The following is an 11,746-nucleotide window of genomic DNA, read 5'->3' on the forward strand; positions in this document are numbered from 1 at the left end:
ACTGGCGGAACATGTGAGCGTGGCTCAGGCCGCACATTGGACGCGTCTCGGACGAAAATCGGTAAGCGGGTTTTTAAGCGGTATGTGAGGCAAAATTTTTGCAATTAAAGTAAGCGGTATGCGGATTAATCGCTATGTGATGCCATCGTTATGCGGGGGTCCACTGTATTATGAAATATTTCGTAGGAGCACTTGAGGTGACCTTCACTCACTGGTAAACAATGCCAGACTGGCTGGGTAGGGAGGCCTCCCCGGCTCACACCGTGCGTAAGCGTCCTGGACGAACTACTATTCACGAGTCAACCTATGAAAAGCGAGTCCATGTTTATACGAAAATATCCCTATGATTGGCGAAATTTACGATTGCTGAGAACTACGAAAAGCGAGGGACCACTGTACTTGCTAAAAAATTTTATTTAATACCATATTTACTATCAGTCCATTCTACTTTTGTACATTTTTTACAGATTATGTATTAATTACCATTACTTGTTAAAAACTTGTTTTAATACCACATTTATTATCAGTCCATTCTACTTTATACAATTAATCACTATATTCGCTCAGTGTAGCTCTTTACTTTTAAATACTACTTTGTACTGCCTTTATAAGCTTTAATATTACTACCAGTGCAATACTGAAACCTAATAGTTGTTCATAAAAATTTTATAACTTATAATAGAAATTATTTCTTTTTTATATTTTTTAGCTGATATTACTTGCTTAAATTTTGTTCAACACCATATTTACTATCAGTCCCTTTTACTTTTGTACAACTGATCACTACATTCTCTCTTTTTATTTCTATTGTTTTATTTTTAATTTACCATTACTTGCTTACTATTATAAACTATTATTATAGAACTGATAACCAGTGCAACATTATATTGTAAAACTTGTGCCAGAATAAGAGTTAGCATAATCCCTGTATTTTAATCTATTATAAACTATTATTTCTGTTTTCTCTTATTTTTCTTTTATAACTACCATTACCTACAGACTTTTAATTTAATTATTACTTCCAGTACTAAGCAATTTTATTGTGCTCAGTAAACTTCTGTTCTAAATCTACAACTTTTGTCAAACTCTAAAATAACAACAGTTCAATATAAAATCATCAAATCTGTACCATATTAAGAGTAAACTGTATCCCTGTATTTTTAAAAAACTACTTGTAACAATCCATTAATTAGTAAGATAAATTAGTTTAGTATCATAATTAAAGTAGGACCCCGCTTTATGGCATTTCGCTAATACGGCGATGTCAAATTATGACCAAAATTGCTATACAGCAAGCGGTCTTTCAAATACGGCGTGCCCCACCCAGCTTGTTTACATTCTCCATGACCACATCTATTATGTCTGGAAACTTTCCAGACATAATAGTACTTATAATTATACATGTACTTATGTGTACCTGTACCTAAATATACTTACACACTGTGCTGGTGTGCAGGTACACATTAACCCTTTCAGGGTCCGTCCCGTAGATCTACGGCTGGTCGGTGAGTGTCCAAACCGTAGATCTATGCCAAAATTCTAGCGCCGTCAAATTTAGCGCGAAAGCGCTCATAGGCCTACATATGAGAGAATGGGTCTGCGCCGTGGGTGTGCGCCATAAACAAAAAATCTAGGCGCCTGCATAGCATTGTGGGAACGCTGGCTCAGTCACCCTTGTTCACCATGCCTCGTCGCAAGTCAGCTCTCACTCCCCGGAAAATTGGGACTCTCCTCTTCCTGTCTGATAGTTCTGACACTGATGGAAGTGGAAATGAAGACGAATTCTACGGCTTTGATAAGTTAGTGACCGAAAATAATGACCAGGATATCGATAATAGTGCAGAAAACCCCGACGATCCTCGACCTTCTACCTCTGGTGTGGACACTCGTGAATCACGGTCGGGTGTTCCTAAACGTAAGAGAAAACTAATATTTTCCCGTGGCCTGGCCTCTGACTTCAGTAATGACGATGATTCTGACGTGGATTGTGATTTTATTGCGCTCGACGATCATTCGAGTAGTGATAGTGAGGAAACATATTCACCAGTGAAGCGTCGGTATGTTCGCCGCCGCATGCGCTCGGGTAGTGTACCCTATGCTGTGCCCAGGGGACGGAGTACATCCCGGAGTACATCCCGGAGTACATCCCGTGGCCCTACACCCGTTTTAGGTAGTGATAGTGAGGATGATGTGGCTACACTTGGCATGGATGGGCCACAGACATCAGTGGATGGTGTTAGTGGGGCTGGTGGTGGTAGTGGCACCGCCATGCGTGACTCGCTGTGCCACGCGGGGACCCACGCTGCTGACTCGTCAGTTCAAGGACAAAGTGGAGCGTCACCCACCAGCCCGCCACAACCACCCATACAACCAGCCTATGATGTCCAGTATCCACCAGCAAACCGTATCTGGGATTGGCAGCAAAATCCCAATTTTGTTCCCAGCCCTCACCACTTTGATGACTCTCAAAGTGGAATTCTACCTACCTGTCCCCTTGGAACCACGGCCAATGAACTGGAATTCTTTGAATTATTCTTTGACCAGCCATTGATGGAAATTATTGTCAGGGAAAGTAATAAGTATTTTCAGTACACCATGGCAAATACGATCTTATCACCACAGTCAAGACTACACAGGTGGAAAGAGACGACTGTTGCAGAAATGTATTTGCTTTTTGCAACAATAATGCTTATGCCTCACGTCTATAAGCATAATATAAAAGCATACTGGTCCACAGATCGGCTAATTTGTACCCCATCCTTCAGTGAAATAATACCAGTGAACAGGTTTATCTTACTCTTACGTATGTTGCACTTCTCTGACAAAACCAGGCCTGACAGAAGTGACAGGTTATACAAGATTAGAAATGTTTTCATGTATCTCAAACAAAAGTTCAGGATATACTTTTATCCATTCAAGAATCTTGTAATTGACGAGTCTTTGATTTTGTTCAAAGGTAGACTGTCATTCAAGCAGTATATACCGAGCAAGAGGAACCGCTTTGGTATAAAATTGTTTGTACTCTGTGATTGTGACAGTGGCCTGGTGTTGGATATTGTTGTATACACGGGTAGTAAAACATTGAAAGATACCAAGATGTTATTGGGTATATCAGGTGACGTAGTGAGAAACATGATGGCACCTTATCTTGGTAAGGGCTATACATTATATACCGATAACTGGTACACAAGCCCATTACTCAGTGATTTCATGCGAGTGAACAAGACAGATGTGTGTGGCACAGTGCGTTCTAATCGTAAACATATGCCCAGGCTCAATGCAGGTGTTCGTGGTGATGACATGCAGGTGTTTACTGCCAATGATATCATGGCATTACGGTGGCATGACAAACGAGATGTCACATTGTTGACAACCATTCACCGTAATGAAATGCAAGACAGTGGCAAAGTTGATCGAGTGACTAATGAACGTATTCAAAAACCAGTGACAGTGATTGATTATACACAAAACATGCGCTTGGTTGACAAGTGTGACATGCAGATTGGTTTTGTTGACTGTGTTCGTAAGAGTTACAAGTGGTACATGAAACTTTTCTTCCATCTCATGGACATTTCAATGCTGAATGCATATAATATGTACCAAATAAAGACTGGTAACAGACCACCGTATGGTGAATTTTGTTTGTCTGTTGTCAGACAACTCATAATGAAGTACCAGGTAACAACACCTGCAATACAACATGGTCCTCGAATTCATCACAATATACCCAAGCGTTTGAGGAGAGAAGGTGATCATTTCATAATACAGCTTCCTTCAACTCAAAAGAAATTTGCTCAGAAGAGATGCATTGTCTGTGCACAAACAAAACGACGGCAACAAAGACGCAAAGACACTCGGTTTATGTGTGAGGAATGTAAGGTGCCTCTGTGCATGGTGCCTTGTTTCAAGGAGTTCCACAAGCTCCAGCAGTTCTAAAACCATGTCCAGTGATTGTAAATATGTAAATATATGATAGAACATTAGTATTATACAATATTTGTGCATGTTTATTGTAATAAACAACAGTGGTAAATAATAATAACATGATAATAAATTTAGTGCGGTTATTGTGTTCAATACAGTGAGTATATACAGTGGACCCCCGCATACCGATGGCATCACATAGCGATTAATCCGCATACCGCTTGCTTTAATCACCAAAATTTTGCCTCACATACCGCTTGAAAACCCGCTCACCGATTTTCGTCCGAGACGCGTCCAATGTGCGGCCTGAGCCACGCTCACATGTTCCGCCGGTGGCATTGTTTACCAGCCAGCCTCCGCGGTAACATCCAAGCATACAATCGGAATATTTCGTATTATTACAGTGTTTTCGGTGCTTTTTCTGGAAAATAAGTGACCATGGGCCCCAAGAAAGCTTCTAGTGCCAACCCTACAGCAATAAGGGTGAGAATTACAATAGAGATGAAGAAAAAGATCATTGATAAGTATGAAAGTGGAGTGCGTGTCTCCGAGCTGGCCAGGTTGTATAATAAACCCCAATCAACCATCGCTACTATTGGTGGTACAGCTGCTGCTGCTGCTGCACTGTCAGCTGCTGCTGCTGCTGCACTGTCAGCTGCTGCTGCTGCTGTAGCATCGTCTGCTGCTGCTGTAACATCGTCTGTTGCTGCTGTAGCGTCGTCTGTTGCTGCTGTACCACCGTCAGCTGCTGCTGCTGCTGTAGCATCGTCTGCTGCTGCTGTAACATCGTCTGTTGCTGCTGTAGCATCGTCTGTTGCTGCTGTACCACCGTCAGCTGCTGCTGCTGCTGTAGCATCGTCTGCTGCTGCTGTAACATCGTCTGTTGCTGTTGTAGCATCATCTGTTGCTGCTGTACCACCGTCAGCTGCTGCTGCTGCTGCTGTAGCATTGTCTGCTGCTGCTGTAACATCGTCTGCTGCTGCTGTAGCATCGTCTGCTGCTGCTGTAGCATCGTCTGTTGCTGCTGTACCACCGTCAGCTGCTGCTGCTGCTGTAGCACCGTTGTTGGTGTGGCTTATTGAGAATACCAAGAAACAATTAACCCCAGAGGATTTGCCACCCAGGATAACCCAAAAAAGTCAGTGTCATCGAAGACTGTCTAACTTATTTCCATTGGGGTCCTTAATCTTGTCTCCCAGGATGCAACCCACACAAGTCGACTAACACCCAGGTGAACAGGGAAAAATGCCTGGAACTAGTGCTCATATTGGTGAATTTAAAGCCAGCAAAGGTTGGTTTGAGAGATTTAAGAATCGTAGTGGCATACACAGTGTGATAAGGCCTGTTCTGGAAGAAAATGCCAAACAGGACGTACAGTACTCAGGAGGAAAAGGCACTCCCAGGACACAGTGTCTCATCAGTCATTGCTGCATCTTCAATAAAGGTAAGTGTCATTTATTCTTCATTTAGTAGACTAGTACATGCACAATATATACTGTGCATGTACTACTCTACTATTGTGCATGTATCCTTCTCTTTGTGTGTGGGAAAATGTATATTTCATGTGGTAAAAAATTTTTTTTTTCATACTTTTGGATGTCTTGCACGGATTAATTTTATTTCCATTATTTCTTATGGGGAAAATTCATTCACATACCGATTATTTCGCATAACAATTACCCCTCTTGCACGGATTAAAATCGTTATGCGGGGGTCCACTGTATATATCAATTATATACAGTATTGGTCTCTCAGGCCCCAAATGTTAGTAGGAATAGAAAAAAATTGGAAAAGAAAAGAAAAAACAACTAAAACAACAAAATAATATAATACGCGTATGTGGAATTCGTCGATGTTGCCGCCACCACATCATTTTCTACAAACTTCTTCGCACTGTATCTCGGTAAGTACTGATCAGATTCTAATTTTTTTGTTTTATTACCTTCACAAAAATATGCTCTTTAATTCTGTAAGAAAAAATAATTTTTTTTTTCAAAATTTCTTGGACACTGGTGCATGACTTCAGATTTTGGCCTTGGACCCTGAAAGGGTTAAAATCGCTAAGTCTCTCTCTACTCATGGCTCCAATAGTACGTAATACATGTAATCATCACTCTTGGGCACATTAACACTTTCAGGGTCCAGAGGCCAAATTTCTAAGTGTGCACCAGGGTCCAAGAATTTTCAAAAAATAATTTTGTTATTTTTTCTTATGAAATGGTAGAGAATCTTTTTCTGAAGGCAATAAAACAAAAACTATGAAATTTGATGGAAAACTGATGAAATTATGCTCTCGCGAATTTTGATGTGTCGGCGATATTTACGCATCGGCAATTTTGCCGAATTTGACTCCCATTTTAGGCCAATTACATTATTCCAGTCAACCAAATTCTTAGTTATTTCAGTAGTACTACTTCTATTCTATCGATTGAGCACAAGAAATCGCCAAATCAACTGTTTCAATTACAAAATAATGTGATCGGAAATTGGTAATTTGGCCAATTTAGTGCAAAGTTCAAAATATTCCAATTTCAAAATAGGGTTCAGAATAAACAATGCAGCATTCCTGGCACGAAACTAACATTTCCTCTGTTCATCAGTTATGTTTTCAGGCTTTACAAATGAATTCCATTTTGATTTTTTATTCACATAATGAATTTTTATTTAAACCAAAAAATAGAAGATTTACTGTTATGCAATATTATAATATAATTGTATAAATAATATCACCACATTTGTGACGTATATTAGACCCACCAGCTGGCATGTATTAGACGTGTGAGGTCATTTGTTTACTCTTGAACATCGACAAAAATTTTACATTTTCACTACTATGAGCTCAATTTCAAGCGAGTTCCAATTCTAAAACCAATCAAAATCATCTCCATTTCTGTAATATATCTTCCATTCTATCAAATGAGACCAAGAAATCGCAAATACAGCCATAAAAAATATACAAAAAACACTGCAAAGTCGCTGTTTTAATCGAAAATTATGGTCTAAGTTCTTTTTCTCTCATTTTGCACTGAGTGCTGCAGGATTTGTTTTATGTGGTGCACACATACCACATAGATGTATTCTCTCATATCTAAGCCCAAATTTACTTCTCACAGCTTATCAGAGTGAGCCGAGCTTATGGCATAGATCTACGGTTTGGACCCTCATCGTAAAGCCGTAGATCTACGGCACGGACCTTGAAAAGGTTAAGAGTGTAGGAATTAAGTGTACCATTAAGAGTGTAGCAATTAAGTGTAGCATTAAGAGTGTAGCACTTATAAGTTACTCTGTCTGACTTTTTCGGGTTATCCTAGGTTCTCTACACATGTAGTCAGGAGTAGGAATGGCCGCTGTGTTGACCCTATAAACCCCAACAACAACAATGGCCACTGTCACCACCACTAGCCACATACGTAATGTCATGTATTTTATTCATTCTAGTGTATCATGTTTCTATGCTATTAATATTGTTTATTATGTCACATTACATGAATTGTAATAGATAATTAAGTTGTAGAGGTAATATTAGGGGAATTATTGAAGTATTTTCTCGTGCCTGGAATTCCACTGGAACGAATTAATTCCATTTCAGTTAATTGAAATGAGTAAAATTGACTCTGCAAACGAGCAAGTCCAGATGTGAGCAAGGTCCTGGAAGGGATTAAACTCGTAAGTAGAGGTTCCACTGTATTTGACGACGACGACACCACCACCACTACTACTACCACTATACTACTACTACTACTACCACTATTACTACCACTACTACCACTATTACTACCACTACTACCACTACTACTACCACCACCACCACCTCCACCACTACCTCTCTTGTTCCAGTCATTGTCTGCTGGCCTATATATACTCCCTCCTTCTCTCCTTTCGGTTAATGTGACTTTGTAAATGGTCCAAGTGGGACCGAAATGTTGTCGAAAGCATAATCGATAGATGCGGAGCACACAGAGGATGTAAACAAACAGTGGTGTGTGGATGTCATAATAGTGAATCAGGGAGCCATATAAACAAATTTTTGGTTGTAATTTGAAATGTCTGTATTGGCGAATCACCGTAAAGCAAAGCGCCATAAAGGAGGGCCCTCCTGTATACAAAAATTATATTCTTATTTTGCCTTTAATCATAAAAATAAATGATTTGCATAACAAATAACGTTTTCCCTAGATTGGATAGCATAGTTGTTATTTTTAATCATTTATATTATAAATAACAACCATATTATCTTTCCATGAAAACTTGTTTAACAGATTTGTCCTGGAAAACAAAGTAATGACCTGGACAAGTGAGAGAGAGATAGATAGATAGAGATAGATAGAGATAGAGAGATAGAGAGAGAGAGAGAGAGAGAGAGAGAGAGAGAGAGAGATAGAGAGAGATAGAGAGAGATAGAGAGAGATAGAGATAGAGAGAGATAGAGAGAGATAGAGAGAGATAGAGAGAGATAGAGAGAGATAGAGAGAGATAGAGAGAGATAGAGAGAGATAGAGAGAGATAGAGAGGGATAGAGAGGGATAGAGAGGGATAGAGAGAGATAGAGAGGGATAGAGAGGGATAGAGAGGGATAGAGAGAGATAGAGAGAGATAGATAGAGAGGGATAGAGAGAGATAGATAGAGATAGATAGAGAGGGATAGAGAGAGATAGAGAGAGATAGATAGAGGGATAGAGAGAGAGAGATAGAGATAGATAGAGATAGAGAGAGAGAGATAGAGAGATAGAGAGAGAGATAGAGAGATAGAGAGAGAGATAGAGAGAGAGAGATAGAGAGAGAGAGATAGAGAGAGAGAGATAGAGAGAGAGAGATAGAGAGATAGAGAGAGAGATAGAGAGATAGAGAGAGAGATAGAGAGAGAGATAGAGAGAGAGATAGAGAGAGAGATAGAGAGATAGAGAGAGAGATAGAGAGAGAGATAGAGAGAGAGAGATAGAGAGATAGAGAGATATAGAGATAGAGAGAGAGATAGAGAGAGATAGAGAGATAGAGAGAGATAGAGAGAGAGATAGAGAGAGAGATAGAGAGAGAGATAGAGAGAGATAGAGAGAGGGATGGACTTCCCTAGCATGAGCCAGTAGGCTTACTATAGTGCTATACTATTCTTCCATTCTTATAAACTACAAAATGGAATATTATACCATATTACAAAAATAAAGTACTAATATACAGAACAGATTCAATGGCAAAAATAGCTGCAGTTGCAAGGCTTTTATATTTATAAGTACCTGTAGCGATATTTTGTTTTATATGAATCTCAATGTAATAAATGATTCCATTATTTCTTAGGTTATCTAGTTATGAGTAACACAGCTTGTCTCTTTGTATTTCTATTGTAATTAAGTAACTTGCTGTAACTTCATTTCTATTCAATCACTCCACAAAAACTGAAGTTCACTGAATCACTTTGAAATAATATGTAATACATTTGTAATTAACCATCTGCTCATTAGCTGCCTTTCTTATTGCACTTATGATTGTAGTTAACTGCATAAGAAAGCTTAGATCTTAAGTAACATTTAAGCATTAGGATTAGTTTGCTCAAATTGCACTGCATAATTAGTGGCTTTCTTTTCTGCCCACTAAGGTTTTATTATATGTAAACTACATTATTTGTACTGTATAAATAAATAAAATTTTTATTGTACTGTACAAGTCACTGTGGTATTTTGTGGTACTTAATGTGATCTCTTCTCAGGTGCCTTTCTTAAACAAATAATAACGAAAAAGGGCAGACATCATGGTCCTGTAATGGTCCCCTGAGCTGTAGTTTTTTTTTTTTTTTCATAATTCTAAAAATCAATTCCTGCTAGATCCTTTTCGAGAATGCTAGATATTAAATTGCTCACTCCATTGGCAATTCAAATCTGGTGAATTATTTGTCACCAACCTTATTAAACATTCACATATGTCTACTGTATGTTCAAGCCCTGTAAGTTATTAGGATTATATAACCCAGGAGGGTTAAGTAAGTTTATTGGGGTACAGGTACACATAAATACAGTTACATACATTATCATACATAGCAGTCAAACCATACCACGGGCAGGGTTAGAACCCGCGACCACAGTCTCAAAACTCCAGACCGTGGCATTAGCCACTGGACCAGCTAGCCACAAAAATTCAAATTCAAAGTTTATTCTCTATAAAGATTACAATGCTGAGTTTATAGAATTTAGTTATTGTGTGGTTTACATGTAGTAAAATAATAATTACAGAGTGTACCACCAGAACACCTAGCATGGCTAGGCATTTTGGGCAGACTTAGATTAATTCTTAAATTTAAAATATTACAAATTATGAGGTAAGTTGGTATTATGGCTAAGTAACTAAATACTAGTTGTGAGTTTAGCAATGTGAATGCTTTTGTTTTGGCACTATACATAGTTTCAGTATTGGAGTATCAGAGGCCAACTTATGACTAGTTAGGATACATCCAACTAGGTAGTATATTGATACCCCATAGGTAGGTTAGCACAGGCACCACTGTGACCACAAATGCAAGTTTTTACAGACGAATCTCCATCTAGCGTGGCCGTGACGAACTCTAGCTCAAGTATATGTGTAGATTACCTAGTATAACCCAAAATGTCAAATTGGCTCTCACGCCCACCTCAGGTTTCTGCCTAATATACCTAAGCAATTAACTGACTTCAAAAAGTACTTGTTATCTCTGCTTTTAATAAATTTACGTATACGTATATATAGCTAACGCAAACCCAAGGTTTAGGAACTGAAAAAAAATTGGAGGGCTAAGATGCAAGTGTACCCATATGGCGCTTGCCTGATCAGATGGATTAGATTCTTAAAAATATATATCTTTGCCGAAAACATGTATACTATAGATTCCGACACAGACAACACCGAAATGCATACCTAGGTTGAGGTACTTGGTGCAGCGAGTGAGGTTAGAGAGGTAAAGGAGGCAGCCAGGCAGCGTGCAGGCGCCCACCCTCTCCTTCACATGTGCACTTGTTTACCTTCTCTCTCTGCGATTCCATTTAACACAAAATAATGTTCTTAATATAAAGGTTATATTATGCGTATATTTTTTAATTAAAAGCTAATTTTATATACAATATGAAAAAAATCAAATAATTCTATCTGTTTTGCGATTTACTTTAAGATAATTTTATTTTTCCCAAATACAAATCGCAACATTCATCAGTTGCGTAGATAAATGAGGTTATAACGAGGTTATGTACTCAACATAATTAATGTCTACATTATTATTATAATTCCTGTGATAATAATGAGATCAGGATGAAATAGTAGAGAAAACTTTCTCCCAGCGTTTCGCTGCCTCCTGGCAGGAAAACATGGGAGTTCCTGGTCAAATATAGAGCAATAGCAGCCCAGGTTGAGAGGGTCACCCCGGACCATAAGTAAATGATCCACTCATCACATGATGTCATGATGTCATTTTATTTACATTTCCCCCTGAAATGTATGTATTGTGGGTGGGGCTTGATAGTGTTTTACAAAATGAGGAATATGGAAATAGTGGATAATACTGAAATATGTCAAACCTAACTTCCAGCATGCCCAGGCATGCTAGAGGCCTTCCTTGTAATTAATACTTTATAACATGTAAACCATACATTGTAAGTTTTGCAAAGAAATAAACATTTATTATTATTATTATTATTATTATTATTATTATTATTATTATTATTATTATTATTATTATTATTATTATTATTATTATTATTATTATTATTATTATTATTATTATTATTATTATTATTATTATTATTATTATTATTATTATTATTATTATTATTATTATTATTATTATAAGGCAAGTGTTTTATCTGAA

At 38.2% G+C, this 11,746-nt stretch overlaps 1 protein-coding gene across 1 annotated transcript in view; it reads right to left on the reverse strand.

Moving 5' to 3' along the window:
* Positions 1-10,943, reverse strand: part of LOC128689802 (dimethyladenosine transferase) — a 60,304-nt gene extending 49,361 nt beyond the window's left edge. Inside the window, exon 1 of the mRNA XM_070087484.1 lies at positions 10,804-10,943. The gene's annotated coding sequence lies outside the window, so the exon portion shown is untranslated. The remainder of the gene's footprint in view (positions 1-10,803) is intronic.
* Between the last annotated feature and the right edge of the window lie 803 nt (positions 10,944-11,746).

The sequence above is a fragment of the Cherax quadricarinatus genome, chromosome 22, assembly GCF_038502225.1.
Source record: "Cherax quadricarinatus isolate ZL_2023a chromosome 22, ASM3850222v1, whole genome shotgun sequence".
NCBI classification, from domain to species: domain Eukaryota; kingdom Metazoa; phylum Arthropoda; class Malacostraca; order Decapoda; family Parastacidae; genus Cherax; species Cherax quadricarinatus.